This window comes from Aphis gossypii, chromosome 2 (assembly GCF_020184175.1).
Source record: "Aphis gossypii isolate Hap1 chromosome 2, ASM2018417v2, whole genome shotgun sequence".
Taxonomy (NCBI): domain Eukaryota; kingdom Metazoa; phylum Arthropoda; class Insecta; order Hemiptera; family Aphididae; genus Aphis; species Aphis gossypii.
Genome location: NC_065531.1, coordinates 27084038 through 27107317, shown reverse-complemented (window position 1 = coordinate 27107317; position 23280 = coordinate 27084038). Strand labels below are relative to the sequence as shown.

Sequence of the window (23280 nt, the reverse complement as noted above, 5' to 3'; positions counted from 1 at the left end):
ATTATGGAAGGTTTTCATTAAATTTTCAATTCAAGTTATAGTATCTACTTTCTTAATTATTTGTTTGATTATCGTTTATTGTTTTTATTATTATTAAAATAAATATTAATTATTTTGTAGATATTATGATATAAAATAAATATCATAATATCATTGTTTAAACCACCTTTATAGATTTTATATTGAATATTGAAAAATACGTTATTTATGGTATGATTTAATATTGGCTATAATAGTACAACTATAATAATAATTTAACCTATAATCGTTACGTGGTTCGTACCAGATATCCACACATTCTAACCACTTTATTTGTATTTCATGATAATATTTATATTCATTATTTTTATCAACATCTCTTTCTTCTTTTGCAGTAGTTACCTAACACTCTGTATCCGTGATTTTTCCGCAAATAAATTTAAATCCCTTTTTTACCACAATGTATCGTTTTTAAACTGAAATATTTTATGATTTTTGAATATCTTATCAAAATCATTGTGTAGAAGATAAAAAAAAATTAGAAGTTGAGAAAACAATTAAATTTACTTTAAATATTTTATATCCAATCATATATCTATTGACTATGTATAGATAAAATAAAAGTAAAACAGTTATAGACGCCAATATTACTATATGCTATATGAAATTATTGATTTATTTTAAGATATTATCTACTTATACTATTTAAGCTATTTTTATTGTTATACAATATTTAGAGAAAAATTATATTCAATTTTGAGTTGTTTTAATTAGTTTTATAAGGTATAAGTACAAATTATTGTAATAATTAAATACTAATAATATACCGTAATGAAAGCGATATTTTACTTAGGTACAAATTATATCAAACTACCGTAATACTAAATGTATAAATTAATAAATAAATGATTTTAATAGCTATATCAAAAAAAAAAAAAAAAAACATAATATTTTGAAATATACTTAATGATAATATAAACTGGCAGACCGTCTTTGCTTAGAATCATTTTTCGTATACAATAATATATCATTGAAATCAAGTTTAATACATTCATAACAGTGAAACCTATACTCAACGCCTAATGTACAGAAGGTGGTAACCATTTAACATTTTTATAAATATTTATTTATATTTTTTTAAACGTATTTTTTATTCTAAATATGTAAAAATAATTTATGTTATCTAAATAAGTACATTTTTTCATAAACTATTATCTAAATATTTTAATTTTTGTTTTTTTTTTTTTTATTATATTGGATATTATTATTTATTATTTAGTATTACACACATTATGTTAATACTTGATCCTAAAACGAACCATCTAATGAAAAAACAAATACAATTTACTATTTTTTAACTGTATTTTGAAAGGATTGTCTATGTGCTAATTCAATGATGAATAAATTTTAAAAATGAGTGAAAGTCAACACAATGTATTTAATTTGAATTTTATAATTATAAATTTAATTCTATACACATTAACATATGTATATATATCTGTCTTTATTTGTAACAAAATGTATTTGTTTTCAATTATGTACATTTTATTTATATATATGTATAATATATCCATGATAATGGCTACCTACTTAATTACTTCTCAATTTATGATAGAATATATTTTTTCGATATAAAATAAATTTTAAAGATGTTCTGCGTAATGATTATTAATGGTGAATTAATAAAATCATTTTTTCATAATATTATTAATGACTAAGAAAATATTACATTTAATTTTTATTTCGATAATATAAACGATTTAGCACTTTATATTATTGCATTATTATTAGGTACCTATACATGTTTATTTATGGATAAAAAAATAATTTAATTTACGTTAAGTACATATTATAAATGATTAAGGTTTTAAACAATTATTGTTTAATGCTGACTCCTACTATCAATTGTTTTTAATATCTCAACGTAGTTGAATTAGTTTTTATTATTTCAGTTATACGCCCAAACATATTATACCATATTTGATTCGATATATATCTACCAAATACATTTTTTCATTTGTTTTAACGACTTACATAATATCGGTGTGTACGGGCGTTCGTATAACTCTACTGCAATGTCTACTAAGATCTGGTGATTTTTGGCGTGACCGTTAATAGTAAATGCGTCTGTTAACGACACTCATTTCAATTCTCTCGAAAAATTTAAAGGCAGCTTAATAAAAATAATATCATATCTTTCGTTGTAAAAGCGTACCGCAATATCAACAGACAATAAACACGCTTTTAAGAGTGATGATAAAGAGGGGGAAAGTAGAGGAAACAAATATTTATCTGGTTTAGGTTTAATGTGGAAAATGATCGTATTGGACACATGTGGGTGTGTTCAGTTATGTTTTGAGTTTCACGGATGTGATAATATAAATAAAAAAATTTTATGGTGACGGACCAACGAGAAATCGGATTAACGGTGGGTTTACAGAAGAACGGGTGACTATAGAGGTCATTTTTCATTTAGCCCCTTTTTATGGCTGGCCGAGACTTAACCGATATTTCGGCGCATTAAAGCGCGCCAAAACCGCACTACCATTGGACTACCACTACCGACACCACCATCATCACCACCACCACTTCCACCATCACCACTGACGCCACCACCGGTCGGAAAACTTGCTGATTAAATTTCTGTCTGTTAGATCGATATATCTCACCCCGTCTCCATCTCACCTATCATTATTTACTATACTATCTCTGACAACTAACAGTTTGTCGTGTAGTAAAACGGTCAACGAGAGTTGTATTATGTACGTAGCACACATTATTTAAACATTTTTTTTTCAATAAACAAGTACACTAAAAACCAAATCCACTACAAACATATTTAATGCTAGATTGTTTTTTCTCGCCTAAACATACATAATTCACGCGTGCATACATACATACATACATACATACATACATACATCCATACTTGCTTACTTAAATACATATATTATACATACCTACATAGAAACGTTAAATACTTATTTCGATATGTTTGAAATGATACATTTTTCACCAAATATTTATGTGTAAAATATTTAGCTTATAATAGTATGTATACGTGGAAAAAAATAAACATTAATAAAATAACGATGGCATTTGAATAACTATACATTAAAATATATAACTATTTAGATATTTCTTGATTATTTCAACTTCGGCAATTTATAATTTTTAATAAAAATATAATATGAATATAAATAAAATCTATGTACCAATACTAATTTTCATCCTAAACATTTTATAGTGATTTGTAATTGCTACATTTAAATCATATATTCAAAGCTATTCGTTAAAGTTTGTGATTATTATACAAAATAATTTTGTATTACAATATGCACTATCCAAAATTAAATGTCAAGTAATCAAGTAGGTACCTATGTAACATAATACGTTAAGTATTACATAAAAGACTAATTAATCACGTTAATAAAAACTTATTATTTTTTTTATTAGTAAAATTAAACGATTTATTTTAATAGTTAAATATATCTATCATATAATATATACAATATACATGATTGTATAATAATAGACAGTGTTTATACAATGAATATATTTATATCTATTGTTGACAGTTAATGTAAATTCATTCATAGAGAAAGTTTACTTATGACTTTCCGGGTAATTATGATGTAATTTTCATCGTTGGAATTATAATTTATTCATACTAAATGAAATGGACGTCAGATAATTCTCTTGGTCAACTAATGAATTCTTGCAGGAAAATATATTCAGTAGAAACTTGGACGACATTTCTATGAAAATTAAAGCTAGTTGACTGTTGTTATTATATTATTGATGATAACTGATAACAGATTTACAATTACACGTAGAAAACATTTAAATAACATATAATTTAGGTATATATATTTTAAATAGAACTTATAATAAAAAAAAAAAACTATTAATATATGATATACAAATGTCCCCAATTAAAAATTATTTAACTAAAATTTAATTCGTTTAATATTTATTAATGACTTTTCTCTTGTGTTTTGTTTTGATGTACACAATTATTTACCATGGAACTTTTCCTAAATTCCAGACAAAAAAAAAAATTAATAATAACAATAATACATAAATATAAACATGTTTTACTTTGACTTTCATCATTCAAATACATTAAAAATAAACAAAACAAACGATGGTAAAATATTAAACAATGTCATACTTTTAAAATGCTATCAAAATATACGACTTTGAAACCATAAAATAAATATTATACAATTAATTCAATATATGTACAAGTCACATAAGCATCAAAATTAATTATATTTAACTATAACCAAACGTCATAATGTAATTGGACGACAAGTTAGATAAATTTTAATTATTTTTAATTTGGTAAATGTTTTTAATCATCTTGATTTTATACATAGATTTGAAAAAAATTGTACTAAAAATATGACTAAAGTTAATTAGAATAATTTCATAAAATAATATTTAAAGATAAACTAAAATTATAGTTTATACTCTAATATAATACATTTAATCATTTTTAAGTGTTATTATTTTTATTTAAAAGATATTTTATACTGCAATATATTTCAGTTAAAATAAAAATTATGTCATCAATCGACCTTTAAAAATTAAAAAATACTGTTCGCTATAGATTTGAATGAAACAGATACAACGAAAAAAAGGGTTACTTAGGTCTTTTAATTTTAAAAAGAAAAAAAACGTTTTCAAATATTTTCTCAATAATTAAAATATTAATAAATACATTTAATTATGAATGATAGTCTTAAGAAAAATTAAAATTCATTTTTCGGTAAAATATTTTTCATAATTTAATTTTAAATTTGTGTACTTGACTATTGTTATTTATAACCTTTAAATCTGCTCTAAAAAAAAATAAAATTATTTGTATTTTTTCCTATTTTAAATAATAATAATATAAACAATCCATAAAAATATATTTAAAAAAAAAACATGGCTTGAATGGTTGGAAACAATTTTCAAGTGAAAGTAATTTGCTCACATTGCATTATTATTATTATAAATTAAAAAAAAAAAAAAAATCGATCTTAAAAAATAATTGTGTTTGAACCGGCAGTGTTTCGTTTTTAAAATACAATGACTGATAGTAATTTTCAAATTTAAAGACCCGGCTCAATAACCCACTCAATATATCTCGATATATCTTACTTTTTATTTTTTTGCAATTTATTATTCTATCATACTAAAAATAAATGAAGATTTGTTGCACATTTTTAAGCTTTTATTAACTTTGTAATAGTAACTGTCTTTTCACTGTGCTATATATCCTTGATAAGAAAAAATACATTTACAATGCATGCTACTTTTATTCAATTCAGTAAAGCCTATTGTTCGTTTTTCTCTGAACATGCATTTTCATTAAATCAGTCTCGTTAGCACTTTTAAAGCCTCTATAATAGTCTCTTCTATCAATACCAAAGTTACACGTAGTTTATAAAATTAAAAGCAGATTTGAGTCAAGGGAGACTTTTTTTTTATGTATATATATATAACTGATGGTTATGCAAGTATCTTTAATACTTCATAATATGTCGGTTGATCCATTTAACCTGGTACCTGCAGTCACTTTTTTGTTTGTTTTTTGTATATTATATTTATTATACGCTATATAATGTAATTATCACCTTTATGAGTATATTCCGATAGTTCGATAGACATACTAATATTATTTTATAATCTATCTCCTTACAAGTAATAAAAAAAAAAAAAAAAACGTATAACTACCATAGATATTATCAAAACACTATCATTAAAATTGTAGAATCAAACTACCTCAGCTCTGTAAATCTACCTAAACGACTTAAAGGATCGTCGGAATATAAAGATAATTTGAATTCTAGTAAATCACTTTTAAAGTAAAATCTAACTAAAGAAAAATTATTAAACAAAAAGTATTATCCGATGGTTACCTTTTTTTATATATAATATTTTAATAACTTAACAATCAAGAGATGAACTTATTATCCAAATTAAATAATGCGAAAATAATAAGTTACATTACAGAATATTAGGTAACTTCAAATATTAAGAGCATTTCAAAGTCTTGAACTAGAAAATAGTTAAAACATTTAGACCAATGAACATTAAAGTATTATAAATTATGAATAAAGTTCAAATTAAATATAGACAAAGTTGATAAAATACAATCAGACGATTTGAAAACAGAAGTGACTTATTATAATATACATGTTATCCTCATAAGTCAAGACGTCTACGTGGTGAGGATTATAGACGCATATAAATACACCATACGAATACTGCTCATTTATACGTACACAAGTATAGTTTATCCAATATTTCGTGTACACGTGATGTATTACGATGGTTTTAGGGACCTTCCAGAGTAGGTACCTATATTAAAAAATCATGCTTGTTCCAAAAATGATTTAGTTTTTATATTATTGTGCGTTATAATTATTGCATCATATTCAGTCAATTGAATTCTAACATATACAATATAATAGTATGAGTAAAAATAATAATAATATAGAAATTGATAATAATTTATTATACTATACCATTATATCATCATATTATTTGAGTTAAACATAGATAACTAAAATTATGTATTGAATGTATAGATTTGTCATTATTTAACTATAGTTACTATATAGCGTATACTTGCATTAACCTTTTATTTTCTCGAGAAGAAGATATTGGAGATCTTGACCGCGTAAAGAAAGCTAATTTACATTTTGTCACTATAATATAATCAAGGTTCTACGCACCGATCATGAATATTTATGTAATATTAATTTCACAGAGAGGTTAAAGAATATAATTGGCATTTTTAATGACTTAAAGTAGTTTCAGATCGTCGAAAAAAATTAGCATGTTAGGTATCATTAACAAAAATAGAATAAAAATATTGCCACTCCGTTAAACTCTATATATATAATATATATTCTATATATTATTATATAAAGTATGTTCAATAAATATTTGACTATTTTATTTATCAGCTTATGTTTCAAAAAGCTATCATTAAAAAAAAAAAAATGTTTTAAACTTTTATACTTATTATAACTAAATAGTTATCTTTTCAAATAAATAATTATTTTGCTAATGAGTAAAAAAAAAAATAGTTTACTTATTTTTCTGAAAAGTTAACAATCTAGAAAATTGAACAAATTAAGTAGGTTTAAAAAAATTAAATTAAATTAATAATCATTATTATTTTAATTCAAAATATTGCCTACAACATTAAGACGTGTAATCTAAAATACTACCATTATTATTGATTTGTGAATCATAAAATATTGTTCCAATATGACCACTATATACATCAGTTATTAATTGTACCATTTTATAGTAGGTAGGTGTAGAGGTATTTATCCTAAACAATTTTTTCAAACAATATATTTTTATAATTATTAAATAATATATAGATATATAGCAAAAAACATAATTTATTCAATTCAATTATTTTTGTATGTTTTCATATTAAATTTGGAAATACATAAAATTAATTTATGTTACAAATAATAATATTACTTCAATAAATTGCGTTTCATAAAAATATTTCATACGCTAATTTGGTTTTTGATATTGTTATAATTCGGGTGGAACTACTGAGTACATTCTCACTCTGTAATTTTCGGCTATCCAATCTAATATAAAAATTACTTATTGTTCAAAGAAATGTATAGATTTTAATATTATGCTTTTAATAAATGAATAAAATATATACATAATAATAATAAAAAAGAAACTGTAAGTAATGTAAATAAAACATTTAATACATATGTAATACATTTATTACACGTAAAATATATGACATAATTCGACGTTTTGTTAAAATAGTTATAAAAATAATTACATCAGATATATAAAAAGGATATTTGAAACGAAATTTATTTATTTAAAATGTCGATGAAAGAACAACAGTTTTTGAATGTTTTAGAACCGAGAAAAAAAATGTCTAAGTGCTAAAAGATATGTTCATTCCAAATTTTCCGTTTCTAAAAATCATTTTCCAGTAAACTTACTGAAGTAGTTTCTTTGGTAATCCATCCAATACTAATATTTGAATATCATTATCAATTTTTACTAGATTGTAATCACGAGGTTGGTAATTAACACTTAATTTAAACGTTCCAAAATTAAAAAAAAACTTTCATTATATACGCTCGCTTAATTCGATACGATTTATCAATTATTATAATGCCTAATCAGCCTTGGACAGATAGTTATGTAAAAAAAATTAAGAAATTTCGAAAAAAGTGAACCTCTTATAAGTAAGTGTATTATAAGTAGGTATATTAGTGCTAATAATAATATTAGAACTAATAGAAATAAGTTAGATTTAATTATTCTCGTTTCTATATTTAAAAAGTTTTTGAGAAAATTTTGATTTAGTAGTTTCAATTAACATTTCATAACATTCTTTCTACAATACTATTTATATATTTATTTTCCACTGATTAGAAAAAAAATACGATAATCTTATAGGCTACGCATTACTTTATGCATAGCATTACCTAGTTTTTATCTTAAGATATATGAAATCAATCAAATGCTTTAAAAACCAAGAAGAAAAACCACCCCTAGAATAGGTAACACAAGAAATCTACGTCAAAGTTGAAAAGTTTAACATATCATTCATAGTAGACGAATCAATGTTATAATGTCGCAGCAAAAAGGCCAAGGTAAAAAAAAAAAATGTCACAAATAGAAAAATATTAACAATAGAGTATTATGGAATATATAAAATGTAAACTACCCAACTTTATGTTATGGTGTCATGTAGATAATCAGTTATAAAATATTACACATCATAGTTATCTTTTAAGTATTGTTATAAAGTTGCTTATAGACACCCATGTACTGATTAGTGAACAATATAAATTATATACATGCAACGGTGTAGTTTAACATTGCTGTGATGATAGAATTTATATTTTAGTGACTCTTGTGTGTTAATATTTGTAATATATTTTCAATATATAAATAATAGTACCTAATAAAAAAATAAATTTATGTTATAAACCTTTCAAACGTTTATCCATTGATTTGTTTACATTCTTCTTTCTAATAGAAAACAAATACTTTTTAACGTTCATTTACTGCAATACAATATTTAAGATCACAACTTAATCTCAAATCAAAATGTTTAACTTCAAAAAAGACGAGATAAGCGTTGTTAAACGTATTTTTATTCTTTAGAAAATAAAGGCTGTTTGTTTCATTCATATAATTATTATTCTACAGGTATTATCATACCATATCTGTACATCCTTAATCACCTCAACATTAATGAATTTGTGATATATTATAATAATTTCATAATTTAATATAATATAAATATAATTTATATTAATTATATATATATATATATATAATATTTATTAAAATTGTATTTATTTAACAATATACTTAATTAAATAATAATGGTGACTTGTATTATAATGGTATAATGGTGCTAATATATTTGTAGTTATTTGTGAGTTGTGATACGATTTCCATAATACTATAACGATATACTATAATAATTACCGTAGGTGTCTAAATTCATATTGAATTGAGAAATTTAATTTATCTGATTAACCAATTGAAATACATTTAAAATGTATAAATTATCTTGTTTATGAAAATTAATTTAAGATTGTAAATCATTAAATATTGACGACATAATGATAATCAATAGCTAATTTGAAGTAATACCGATATTTCTTAATCGCGTGATTATGAAAATCAATAACACTAGACTGATACCTATTCTTATTTTCATATACTAGACAAAGGTTACAAGTTACAACGAACTGAATAAGTTCAAAATACTAACGACTTAGTTAGAAATTATAAATATAATCATTATATTATAAGGGACAGTTTGTGTTCTAGTACCAATAATTAATGAATATGCATAAATATTAATTAGGTTTATTTATAGATTAATTTACAGCAGACATACTAAAGTTACCATGGACAATAAAGTTTTGATTGTCGTATGTAATAATTAGATTCTGAACGTAACTTGTATAAATAATATAGAATTGGAGTGGATAATTAGATGGAATATAAACACCACTAAGTATACACATTTATAATTACGAAACTAAAAATAAAAAATAAAATACATTTTTCAATAACTTCTTTAATTTTTATTAGGAATTATAGAAGTAATGACAAATTATCTGACACAAAAATACGTATGTTACTTTTTTTGAACAATTACTCGCTATAATATTTCTATAAATTTCTATAGTCTATGTATTGTATCTTAAAAGTATATTATATTTGAAAATAATTAAAACAATTTTTTTTAAATACCATTCTATGTTATACTTAGTTGAATGAAGTGCTGAAAATCACAAATCATAATATAAATATTTATATATAATATAATATTTTAGGTATTAAACAATAAACAAAATAAAACTAAGTTTGTATTAATTTTCAAGCTTTAATTAAACGAATTACAAACTCAATTAAAATAAAATAATTATAAAAATGATTAAACTTAAATTCCTGCATTTCAACAATTATATCAATTTAAGATTTATTTAAATTATTGTATAAGTGAATAAAATATTATTATTTTTTAAATATTTTGTTTGTGTAACAATTTTAATCAGTAAGTGTATTTATTGTACTTATATGGACCAACTAATTCATACATTTCTACAGTATGGTGGTACAGCTTTTTTAGTTTGATACCAATTATTTTCAATTATTTGAGTCTTATAATAACTAATAATTATAACATAGTATTTTTGTTTTTAGTAAAAGCTTATTAAACTCACCATATATACTCTTGTACATTATAATAGAAAAATAAATGACTAAATATTATTAAAAATAGAATCTGACACGTAGATTCCTTTCATTATCGTATTTCGTAAACAACGATTTATCATTTTTTCAACAATGATATTCAACACATCCATTACAATAAAATACTTAATAAACAAAGTACAATCGAAATTTACCACACAGAAGATAAATTTCCGATTTTTTTTTTTCAAAAATACAATTTACTTCTTACTTTAAACGAGTATTTCTTAATGTTTTAGTTAATTTTTAATAAGTGAAAACTGAAATTATAATATACATTTCTATAAATTATATATTATGTCACTTTAACTTATACTTTTTTCAGTATTTTATTAAAAACAGAACAATATAAATATGATATACCATTTTATTCGAACAGTTGTATAAGCCCAATGCATATATTGAAAAGAATTTATCGTAATATAAGCATCAGCGTGGTATAATGTAAACAGAATATAATTCAGACTTTGATGTAGGTACCATTTAAGCTTGAATATAATATGCAAATATGCAATTTACCTACATATTATGCACATTATTTAGAATAAAATAGGATTTTCTAATTCCAACAATGTTATTAGGTAATGTTTGAAACAATTACAATAGATAAACACAATAGCATTAAAATAAGTGAACATCAAATATTATTCACACAAACCATTCAATTTTAAGGTCCGTTATCAAGAAATTTAATTTACATAATTATAATATAAGCTTTCAGGCAATTCTTAATGGAATAATTTATAGTTTCTAAGAATAATACTATAGTATGCATTGACAATAATTGTGAATACATAATTTATGTTTATTGTCTAAATAATATTTAGCATATCGTTATCGTGCACATATTATAGCGTAACTTAATAAAAACTGAATAATATATATCTTCTTTTTTTTTAAGTTGGGTACTTATTGGCCTATTTTTTATTAATGGCTCATACATTGATATATCATTGTCCATTGATTTTAAATTTTATATTATTATCAAAAAAAAAAAAAACATACACACATACTCATATTATTCTAACGAATTCATAAAATTGTAATAAAAATATATTTATTTCAATGATTTTCAAAAAAAAAAAAATGTCATAAAATATTATTGTTATATATTAAATAATGATATTTTTTGATACAGACAACTCTAAAAAACACACATTAATCTGTTGACTATATTTTAAAACAATTACAAGTGAACACTTTAAATTCATATAACAGGTAAATCCTTGGTGTAATAAAAAAAATAAAAATAAAAAATATTATGACAATTAATGAATTAATGTGTCATGTTTTATTAGTAATAATTTTCAAATTATTAAAAAAATCATGTTACTAAACCACATACAAAATTGTACAATACTGATTTGAAAAAAGAAATTATTTACTTTGATTCAAAATATTTTCAATTAAGATGAAAATACAATAAAAATAGTTAAATACAGTTATATTTTTAGAACTGTTATGTTATACAATTGACTGGTTACGAGATTTTAATAGTTATGAAAAAATGTATTACAATTCATTAGACATATTAACAAGTTCAAAAAAATATTCAAAATGTTTCATAGTTAACATCAACACAAATTACAATACAATTGTCACATTCAATTTTATTTATTGACAAACTATTTAGCTTTTACTTTATTTGATTAATTTTTATAGCAGTAATTTTAGTATATATTTAACTAAATTAATTTTATATTTAATTTTTCATAAACAATTTTATTTTACGAATACCTAGTAAAAAAAAAAAAAAAATTAATAGTTAAAATAAATTAAATTATTGTAATAGTAAATGTCATATTGTTCTAAAATATTATTGAGTATCATAATTTTGTTAAACAGCAATATTGTATTATATTAAAACCGTAGTTTTTGTCATACTTCAAAATAATACCTCCATTTAGACATTAAGTGCTTATAATTATTATAATTACATTTTGTCTATCTTATAATTCGCTTAACACTGTAGGAATTCCCACTTTTCCGGTTCGTCGATATAAAGTCATAAATTGCATTTACCTTTCAAAAGCAACATATCTTAGTTTATACCTATCTATCATTTATGTTAACTGAGTAAATTAATTAAATTTTCACTATTTTCAGGTGCAGTTCAGTGCTAATTAAGCCAGGACGAACAAATGTGAAACCATATTTTGTGTTTTATATGCGTGGATTTGAAAACTTGGTAAGTTAAACAAATAAATAAACAATGACTTATACCATAGTAGTGTTTTAAGACAATTTCAAAATTCTGTAGACGTTTTATGGATTTTTTCAAGTGTATTACATTGTATTTCACGTGGAAATTGAAAGTGCCAATATCTCGATAAGTCTCGATTAATATTATCAAAGGAATCTCCCTAGTATGTGTACCTTATAATTGTTGGTCTAGTGTACTGTGTGTATCCTGAGACAAAATCTGCCACGAGGTATATGATGGTTTCAAATAAGAAGGATAAACTACTAGGCTACGAAAATGCTATAACAACATATCTCAAGGCAATATTGTGATTCAAGTTTATAGATTAGTAACTTAACACCTAAGCCATTTGTTGTAAAAATAATCAACAAGATTAAACTTTGGAAACTCAGATAAGTAGATAACAATACCAACTTTTGTTATTTATCGTCCATTTCAATAAACTTGTTTTATGAAATTATCTTAAATCCACTTAATAATCCATAAATCGCTAATAATATCGAATGAAATAAACGATTTTCATTTCAGTGTATGCAGTTAGTATCTATAAATAATTATAGTTTACTTATACGGTTAGTGTATAATATAATATTATTTAACATAATACACAGGCACACAAGTAAAAAAAAAAAATTAAATTAACATTAAATGAGTTTATAAATTCTCAAAAACATTAGTATGTATTATATTTTTATTTTTTAAATCTAAAATTTCGTTCAATATAATAGTTTGATAATGGTGTATGATGATATTGAATAGTCATAAAATAAAAGATTCTCCTTGAATGGTTTTTATAATTTTGTTATAATTAAATAAATATCGTAGGATTTTTACATAAGTTGATAACAGAGCATTTATAATTAAAATGCATTTAGAAAAATGATTTATTCCTTTAAGTACAAGAAATTTTAGTTCAAAATTAATGTCATATCAATATTGTTTATTTTGAGTATGAGTTTATTACGTTATAGTTCATAATTAATGTTATTAATATCATTTAACACAGGTAATATTTTAAGCTAATAATTAAATTCGAAATGAACACATTTATTATGGTTACCTACTCAATGACTAACACGAATAACACGAAACGTACCCCACAACAGTAACTACTTCCTCGGTCTAATAAATTGGTTATTAATGACTTAAAAAAATAGATAAATAGGAAGAATCAATTTAAATCTAACTATAAAAATATAAGCTATAAGATGTGAATTTTGTTATATAAACATGCAAGTATGCAAGCCATTTATAGAATAAACTATATTTTTGACTTTATTTTAATTTAAACTAGGAGTTCTCCATTTTTATTTCAAACAAGGAAAACCGAAACTAACTACCACATTAAATACAAAAATTATTAACGAATAAACTATTATCTAATATACTTTTTATTATGAATTATTAGTAATACATTCAAATTAATTGAAATATACTAGAACATAATTCTAAATAGATATCTTAGATTTTTTTAAAAAAACACTTTTATCTAAATGAATTGAAGTTTGGGAAACTAAATTCTTCTATTCTGCATTTATCTAAATTTACAGGATATCAAAAATTATTATATATTAATCATTTTAAAAAGGGCTTTAACTGTTTTGTAATAATTATAATCAGGGAAATTCTTATACCACACATCATTAAAATATTTTAAATACTTCCGACAAATCTAGTCGATGAATATTATAGTAGGTGTATCGTGTATGTTTTTATATGGTTAACATATTTGTAATAAAATACTTTAAGTAAATCAAACAATTTATTTAAAATAATATTTTAAGTACAATTTTTGTTGATGTAATACATTTAAAATAAATATATAAATGATCGATGCATTAACGTTACCAGCTGATTTTAAACACTAAAACTATTATATTCACATCGATAATTTTATTATTATTAATAAATTGATCATAATAATTTATTATCAATAATCACTATGAATATTAAGTTATACAATTACCACATTAAATCACAAAAACAAAGTTTTTATGTAGTCTTATAAAGAAAGTTGTTATTAATGTATAGAAATATTATAATCAATATTTTGTAATTACTTGACATCCAAAATATTAATCAGACTATAGTTGAAGTAAATTTATTATATACATGACCTTCTTATAGTTTTCAGTGTCTTAAAATAAACTTAAATTGTGTTCATTTAAAATCTTTTATGTTTTCTTGTGAAATTAAGTTAAATTGTTTAACTTTCTTATCGTTGATCATTCTTTTATTTTTTGTTTTGGTATAGAGTGTTTTGAAATAATTCATAATAATACAATTGTATAAACTTACCTATCAATAAATGAAAATAAAATGCCATACATAGTTATAAAAAAAATATAAATATTACCGTTTAAAATATATGTGTGTACTTTAATATTTTAAAAGAATATATGTGTATTTATCTGTAATCTTTCCAAAGTTTTTAATTTCCATGTACATATGCATGTTAGTATTCTACAAACAAGATTAATTTTCTTAAAACGCTTGTAATTAGATTATAAATGAATTAATAATCTCACTTTTCTAAAGTTCTTCTTCCCTCGTGACATTTTAATTTCATGCTCAAACTTTCAAATTCAATTTCAAGAATAACAAGAAATGTGTTTAATATATTTTAAACGGGTGAATGAGTGATCCCACGTATATATTTGTAGGTTTTAAACATGTTGGGGCATGTCAAATAAGTTTTAATATGAGTACCTTCAAACAATTTAAGAGTCTCTACTTGAATAATGATATTTTTAATTTTGTTCATATGAATATCGAATAGTTATGTTAAGTTTAAAATACCTTAAAAAAATTATAAGTTCTAATTTAATAATATTATATAATTTATTATTATTTTGTTTTGTCTTTGTCTTTGTAACGAAAAATTAAAATATAATTGTATTTAATATAATTTATTAAAAACTATTATTAGTCCCAATAATGTTTTTAATATGTTAATTATTATAAATAATGGAATACATTGTATGTGAATTTGACTAATTTATCATATAAGCTTCACAATATTATATTTTTAATAATTTGTTTGATCATTCACCCTTATATATTAAAATACATTTCTTAAAAATTTAATATTCAATTAAGTGTTAAAAAAAAAAAGTTACAAAGTTATATTACTATTTTACATTAGCACAAATATAAAATACCAACACAAAGTTAAGAAAACTGCTTAAACTTTAAACATCTGATGAAAGTGCAAATTCAGGTTACTATAATGTGTAAGTAGAACACAGTATTATAATAGGTAGGTAGTTACAAAGTTTTCAACAGTATATTATTATATGAGACTTAAAGTCATTATTCTTATACTATGTATATCTAGAACAATTACTTAATTATAATAATTTTAGGTACATATATTATTACTAAATTAAAACCTATAAAATAACTATCAAATTAAGTTTTAAAAATTTTAAAATAACATAATGATAGTGCATCCTATATTTTTCATAATTTATATTTCACTACAAACCTTACACTGTATTTAAATTTTGTTTTTTTTTTTTTTTTGGTGATAAAAAATACATTTACATAAAAATAAAATCAATTATGAATCACGAGTTTTAACGATTTTTTTTATAATTGTTATCTATAAATAGACTCATTAAAATTAAATATGACCACAAGTGTTTCAAGTGATAATATAATTCTGTCCTACGACAAAATTAGTAGCTTATTTCTTATAAAGACATTTCTGATACTATTTACATACTTATTGCATATAAGAATAATTTTTTTTTATATAATATAAATAAGTTTTTTTAATATTTTGAAATATTTTATTTTATTTTTTTTTTTTTTATGTCAAAAATAATTAATTCAAATAAGAACATGTTAATTTCGAGCAGAAAGTCAATTAACTGATGACCATTCCCAAAGGTGGTAAATCGGTTAGGGAATACGGATCAGCGGCGACCGAAGCAATAGAAGAGGTGGTGGTAACGGCTTGCACAAAATTTGCATCGTATTGTTCTCGTCGCTAATTAAAATCAATGAGGTCGTGTGGTAGTTCCGCCAACATTGACTGACGGTGGGGTGGTATATATTTAGATAGTAGCGAATACTATAGTGTTCGAACTTTGCTCGCTTGATTGGTTCCCCTCTAGTTTTCTACCACCCACACTCTACCGGTCCCTTAGGGTAAACGTTTTAATTTCAACAACATTTTGTGTCGCACTGAAGTCAATAACACAATATTGTGGACCTCTGTCAGTGGTTAGCGGTTTTTGTGCAACAAAACATCAGTAGATTTAATCCATAGTAATGCATAGTGTCAATTATACACCGATGTGGTGGTAGGTTGCAAGGGGCTGTTTGCATTTGGCCCCTCAACCCCGCCGCAATATCAGCCATACAACTTGCGTGACATAATTGATATCGCCTTTTTTATGTGGGTGGTTAAGGTATTTTCAGCAGTGACGTTGGCAGTAACAATAATAATACTATAGCCGGAGTATAAAGAACGAGTGAAATAATAAAAAAAAATTTTAAGTTTAAAAAAAAAGATAGCAGTGTTGGTGGGCTTTTCCAAAAGCGGTGAAAATACCTGATTCTACAGTTGGGAATGAAATTAAAATCCCTTTTCGCGGCAGTGGGAATACCCTTGTCCATGAATTTTATGACAACAAACAAAAATTAACTCGTAAAATAATAATTTTGGTTGTTTCACATATTGTGTTAAAAAATCTGTATGTTTTCGTATCACTCTTTAATCTATACCATGTACATAGCCTATTTCATAAAAGTTTTACTAATATTTTACATACAAACGATTTTATATTCCAGACATTTTAATTTTAATGAATTTAAAATTTTAATGCAAATAATTTTATACTAATATTATTTTTTTAATTGATCATTATTTCACTCCAATGATTTGGTCATGATATACAAATTTTCAAAATTAATTTAAAACCAGCTTTAAAACATTAGAAGAAATTATTTATACATTTTTTATAAAATAAACTAAATAGTTTGTATTTAATCAACATTATATACTTACCTATGTTTTAATGTTTTATTTATATACATATACCTATATAGAAATATATATATATTTAAAAATTATTATTTAAATATATAAAATATCTAAATGTATGTTATTAAAAAATGATTTTTTTAAGTTAAAAAGTATACTGAAACATTTAATAACATTTAATACTTAGAACGTAATGCAAAGTTTTTTCATTTATCATTTTATTAAATAATAATAATAATAACAATGAATTGTATTAATATTTGTATATGCTATTAAAATTGAGTGCCTATATATTTTAAACAACATAAATATCGCAATAAATAATATACACATTTTTTTTTTATTTAATTATTAATTTATTTAATGGTTTGTATTAATTATAAGTTTTATCTGAATGTTCAAAATGTTTAATATGTATTTACTGAATGAATGTACATACAATGCGTATAGTTTCCTAAAACAAATAAATTATATATTTTATTTTGTCAATTATACTCGGCGTAGGTGGTTCAAAACTGTTGATTCTTATGATTAGGTTAACATTATAAATATCAGCTTTAGTAAAGTATTCGACACTGCGATTCGTGATTTATTATTCAGAAAGTTAGAGAGTATTAGTTTTACTAACTCAATTTTGAAGTGGTTTAAATCATGTTTATCGCGCCGTTTGCCAACAGTCAAATTAGGAAAATGCATTTTCCAACATATATGAATGATACTTATAGAGTTATTTCTCCAGGGTAATATTTTTCAAAAATTCTTCATTCATTTTTGTGATAGATGTACATCATTGTTTTAAATTTTTAATATATTTTATTCTTTTTAGTTTGATTTAAAATTTTATGGAATAAAATGTGAGTGTTGAATTGAATAATTGAATGTTAGTTAAATTAATTTTAATATAATAAAAAATGATAATAATACATCTAATACAAATCAATGGTTGTATGTAATATTATGTTTATCGTACTATTTGTATTACGATTCTATATTATAATAGACAAATAATGTATATTGCATGATTCATGTATGGGAGTTCAAGTACAAACAGCTTTTGGAAATAGTGATTTATTAAAAAATAAAACTATATTTTTTTGTATAATAATAATACCTATAATTTTTTTATAAATGATATTTATTGTATCTTGCCATAAATAATGATGTCCAATTAGACAAAAAATAACCATACAGTTATACATTGACCCAAGCGATCGTCTGCCATAGTTATTGATCATTGTTGAAGCGTTTTACATTTTGCATGCATTATCTTATAATAAATTAATAGTCTTATCAAAACTATATATATTTCTTTTTAAACATATAACATCTAGAAAAACATAAAAATGATTATCTTATAACGATTCACTAAATGCAGTGACTAGCAATTAAATTTTTTTTGTACATTTTTTTTTTTTAATACAAGTTAATAAAAATATAATTAAATTAAAATAACTATTTTTAATTGTTTTATAATACTTAAGCTTCGTGTAATTTATTCTATATTATATAATTTTTAATACAATAACGTATTTAATTATTTATCTACCTCTCAACATAAAATTACCTACGTGCATTCATATGTTTTAATTTTCTTTCACAAATAGTAAAGATAATGTTTGAAAGCAATGTATTATTTCATTATTTATTTCATTTTTACTTATCATAAGAAGTTTTTTTTTTTAAGTATAGGAAAATATAGGTAACATTTTTAATAACTATAGTCTTTTGTTTTAAATATGAAAAGTAATATACATACAACTAATTATCTATTAAATTAATAAAGCGTTGTTAAAATTAGTAAAATTTCACAAATTTATTAGTAGTTCAACACAAATATAGCTACTTGATAATATATATTAACTTCATCCTAACCTAATCAATTTGGATTGATTACTACTGGTGGGTTTTTTTGAAAATAGTGAATAATGCATTTTGGAGACATTTTTAAGTGGTGATAGAATTTATAAAGAATATTGTTTAGTAATAATGAGATTTCATTAAAACATTTATTTTTTTAAATGTACATGTTTTATGGTATCTACCAACATTTTGTTTTTTCCAGTTTAATATTTTAATTATTTATATTTATTTATTTTTTTAATGCAATAAATTTAAAACATAATAAAATACACTCCTTAAAAATTAATTTGAATAAATAGTTGTACACACAAGGTAAAACGAAATATGCTGCGTACAACTATTTATATTTGTAATAATATGTTTGTAAATGATTGTTTTTTTCTGTTTTGTTAATTAAAAACAAAAAAAAAATGTATTAAAAATAAAAATTTTTAGAGAAATTATCACCTTACAAAATATTAAGAAAATATGTTATTAAAACAATTAAAAAATAAAGAAGTAAACTAACTTTATTACTATAATTTTATTTATTAATTTATAGTATAATTATTTTATCATAATATGGTGTATAAAAATATATAATAATAATAATATAGCATAGCGTTATTTTTCTCTAATCCTAAAAAAAATAATTAAAAAGTTAATAAGCCACTGCAGTTGTCTGGTTATTACTTAATCAAATATTTCATGTTATTTAAAAGTTTAAAAGTTCAAAAATTATGTAAGAACTAAACATGAAATGACCAAATAAAAAATTAGAATATTGTTTTATTATATTTATTATTTATAGAAAAAAATGCTCAACATGACTTTTTCAATGTTATGTATTATACTTTAATTTTCAAAAACAGATATTTCGGTTTTTATTTATAATTAGTCTTCTATTTATCATAGTAAATTTGTTACACGTGTGTAATATTTTTTTTTCTAACCATATCATTATCAAATATTTTAATCGTTTTGGTTTTACTTAAAAAATGAAATTATTTGATTGGATTGAAATATTTTTGTTTTATAGAATAAATAATATACATAAATTAATAATACATACCTAAATAATTTTTAAAATACGTTTATTTATTCACTGATTTATATAAAAACTTATTATTTGAAACCAAAATGTTTGCTTAATTTATATTGATAGTTTACCTTTATTTATATTATTAAGTTAATTTCATTTATTGGTCTAGGTGAATGTTCACGAGTGCATAAATTGAAATTTATTCTTCTATTTTGTAGATTTATACAAGTTTTTTATATTTTACATTTCCATCAATAAATAATAAAAATGAATAAATAAATATAAATATATTGATAAATCCATACACATTATTACAATCTCGTATTTTTATTTTTTTTACATATCTTATAAATTTCGTCTGATTTTCTAATTTTGAAGTATAGATTTGTTTGTAGATTGGGGTAAGAATAAAATGTTTCCAACACGTTTAATTTCAGATTGTGTTACACATGGCAGATTACTATAATTTATTATTCTTGGTTCCCCGGCGGCGTCGGTGGCGACGACGACGACGACGACAACAACCGTTTTGGGCCAGCACGACCGGATATGAATCCGTTCATGCAGAAACAGACCACGTAGCATTAATTTGACTATAGTAGGAGTAAGGAGAAGCGAAGGGTAGCTAAACTGATAATCGCATAGCAAAACCATTGGAAATTAAACTCACTTGACGTGTATTCAGTGCCGTTGACTGCTGACCAAAATAACGAACCCGTTTATTTCGAATTATTTGCACTGGACAATTTACCCAAAAGCTCCCTATTCATTCTGATGTTTCGATGTCCCAAAGGAATAATAAACAATGCACTTCAAAAATGGTCAACAAAATTCACGTTTTTATCATTGGTTATATACCTGGCTGCCAAGTGTCATGTTGAACTGAATATGTATTTAATTAACAATTCTGTGATGAAATATATAAACTCGTTACATGTACAACTATATATACTGCAAAACTGAACTTTCATAATTTAATTTCCATAAAACAAAATTTAAAAACATAATGTCAAATTAATCATAATATTATACAAAATATAACATTTCTAATAAACTAAACATAACAAATATTTATATAATTAATTAGTTTATGAACTAGATACAATATGATGGATAAGTAAAATACGATATAATATTATGTTCGAACTTTTAAATGAATATGAAGTATAGGTATAGTAATAAAAATTAATTTAATTAATTTAATTGTTCTATTACTAAATATTTAAATTATACAATTGTTATGTTCAGTTAAAACAAATAATCAATATTATTTACAACAGAACTCTAAGTTATGGATAATATTAATTATGGTACATTTTGATAAAACTACGAACAATAATTTATTATTAGGTGCATGTATTTATTGAATGATTTAAATGTATACTTATCCTTTTCGTATTATTATTGTGACCATTTGGCTGCTGGCTAGGTAGTTACAACTGTATATTATACAAGTTTAAATGTTTAATAATTTATAGTGAAATAGTGCTTTATATTTTATTCCAGACATTGGAATTTTCTCTAACGCTAAACAAATTAATAATTTTATCCAACATAATAATAGCTAGGGATACATTTTTTTTCCATTTTATATTATACTGCTGTATAGAGGTCAAATACAATCATAAAATCCATGCATGCATAACAAAGTCATTAAAGTTTATATGATTTGAACGAAAATCCTATGGTAAGATGGGAGAGAGTAGTAGAAAGGCTGAGTAAAAATGGTTTTGGACTACGGAACAAAATGAATAATTAATAAGAATGTGCCAAGAAGAGTGAGACTATAAAATGCGTGCATTATTCAGATCCACCCTCTTGCCAACCATCTGTCACAATGCGTGTGCTCTTATTAATTAACAGGCCAGCCATACAAATTGCATATTCATAAAATCACGAGTACCTATTATGTGTTAAAGTTTTTTGGCTGTAAAAATGTTTTTTTGAAAATAATCGATTTTATTAATTTATAGTTATTGTTCTAATAATAGATAATACATTTATTATAGATGTTAATAATTAATTACAATTCAATACAGCATTTACTTGTTTTACTTGTATTATTTCCCTGAAATTTTAAGTGAAAAATAATGTGTTTATTATGATAAATACTTAATAGTTAATAATTATATGATAAAAAATAACTTTGAAAAATTTCAAATTTCAATTTTAAAATGTAAATTAAAATAAAGTTAGTATTGTTAATAAATATTTTAATGACCATACATTTTACATTTAGGTACATAATAAACAATTATTATATCTATATTGGAAATATACATGTAAAATGATATAAAACTGTTTTTTACGAAACATTTTCTTTTAATATTTGTTTATATATTTACCCATGTTATATAATATTTGCTTCTAAACATTTTTAATTTATTTTTATTAATTAATTTAATATTTTTCAGTATCTAATAAAAAATCTCAGAAATTGATTTT

The 23280-nt window shown here is 22.6% G+C and overlaps 2 protein-coding genes across 5 annotated transcripts in view; both read left to right on the top strand.

Moving 5' to 3' along the window:
* The window catches only part of LOC114131900 (branched-chain-amino-acid aminotransferase, cytosolic), a 484947-nt gene that overhangs the window by 245232 nt on the left and 216435 nt on the right, over positions 1-23280 (top strand). The window lies entirely within an intron of this gene.
* Positions 1-23280, top strand: part of LOC114131908 (leucine-rich repeat-containing protein 24) — a 137506-nt gene that overhangs the window by 50634 nt on the left and 63592 nt on the right. For all 4 annotated transcript variants that reach the window (XM_050201299.1, XM_050201300.1, XM_027997247.2 and 1 more), the window contains one exon: positions 12865-12946. The gene's annotated coding sequence lies outside the window, so the exon portion shown is untranslated. The remainder of the gene's footprint in view (positions 1-12864; positions 12947-23280) is intronic.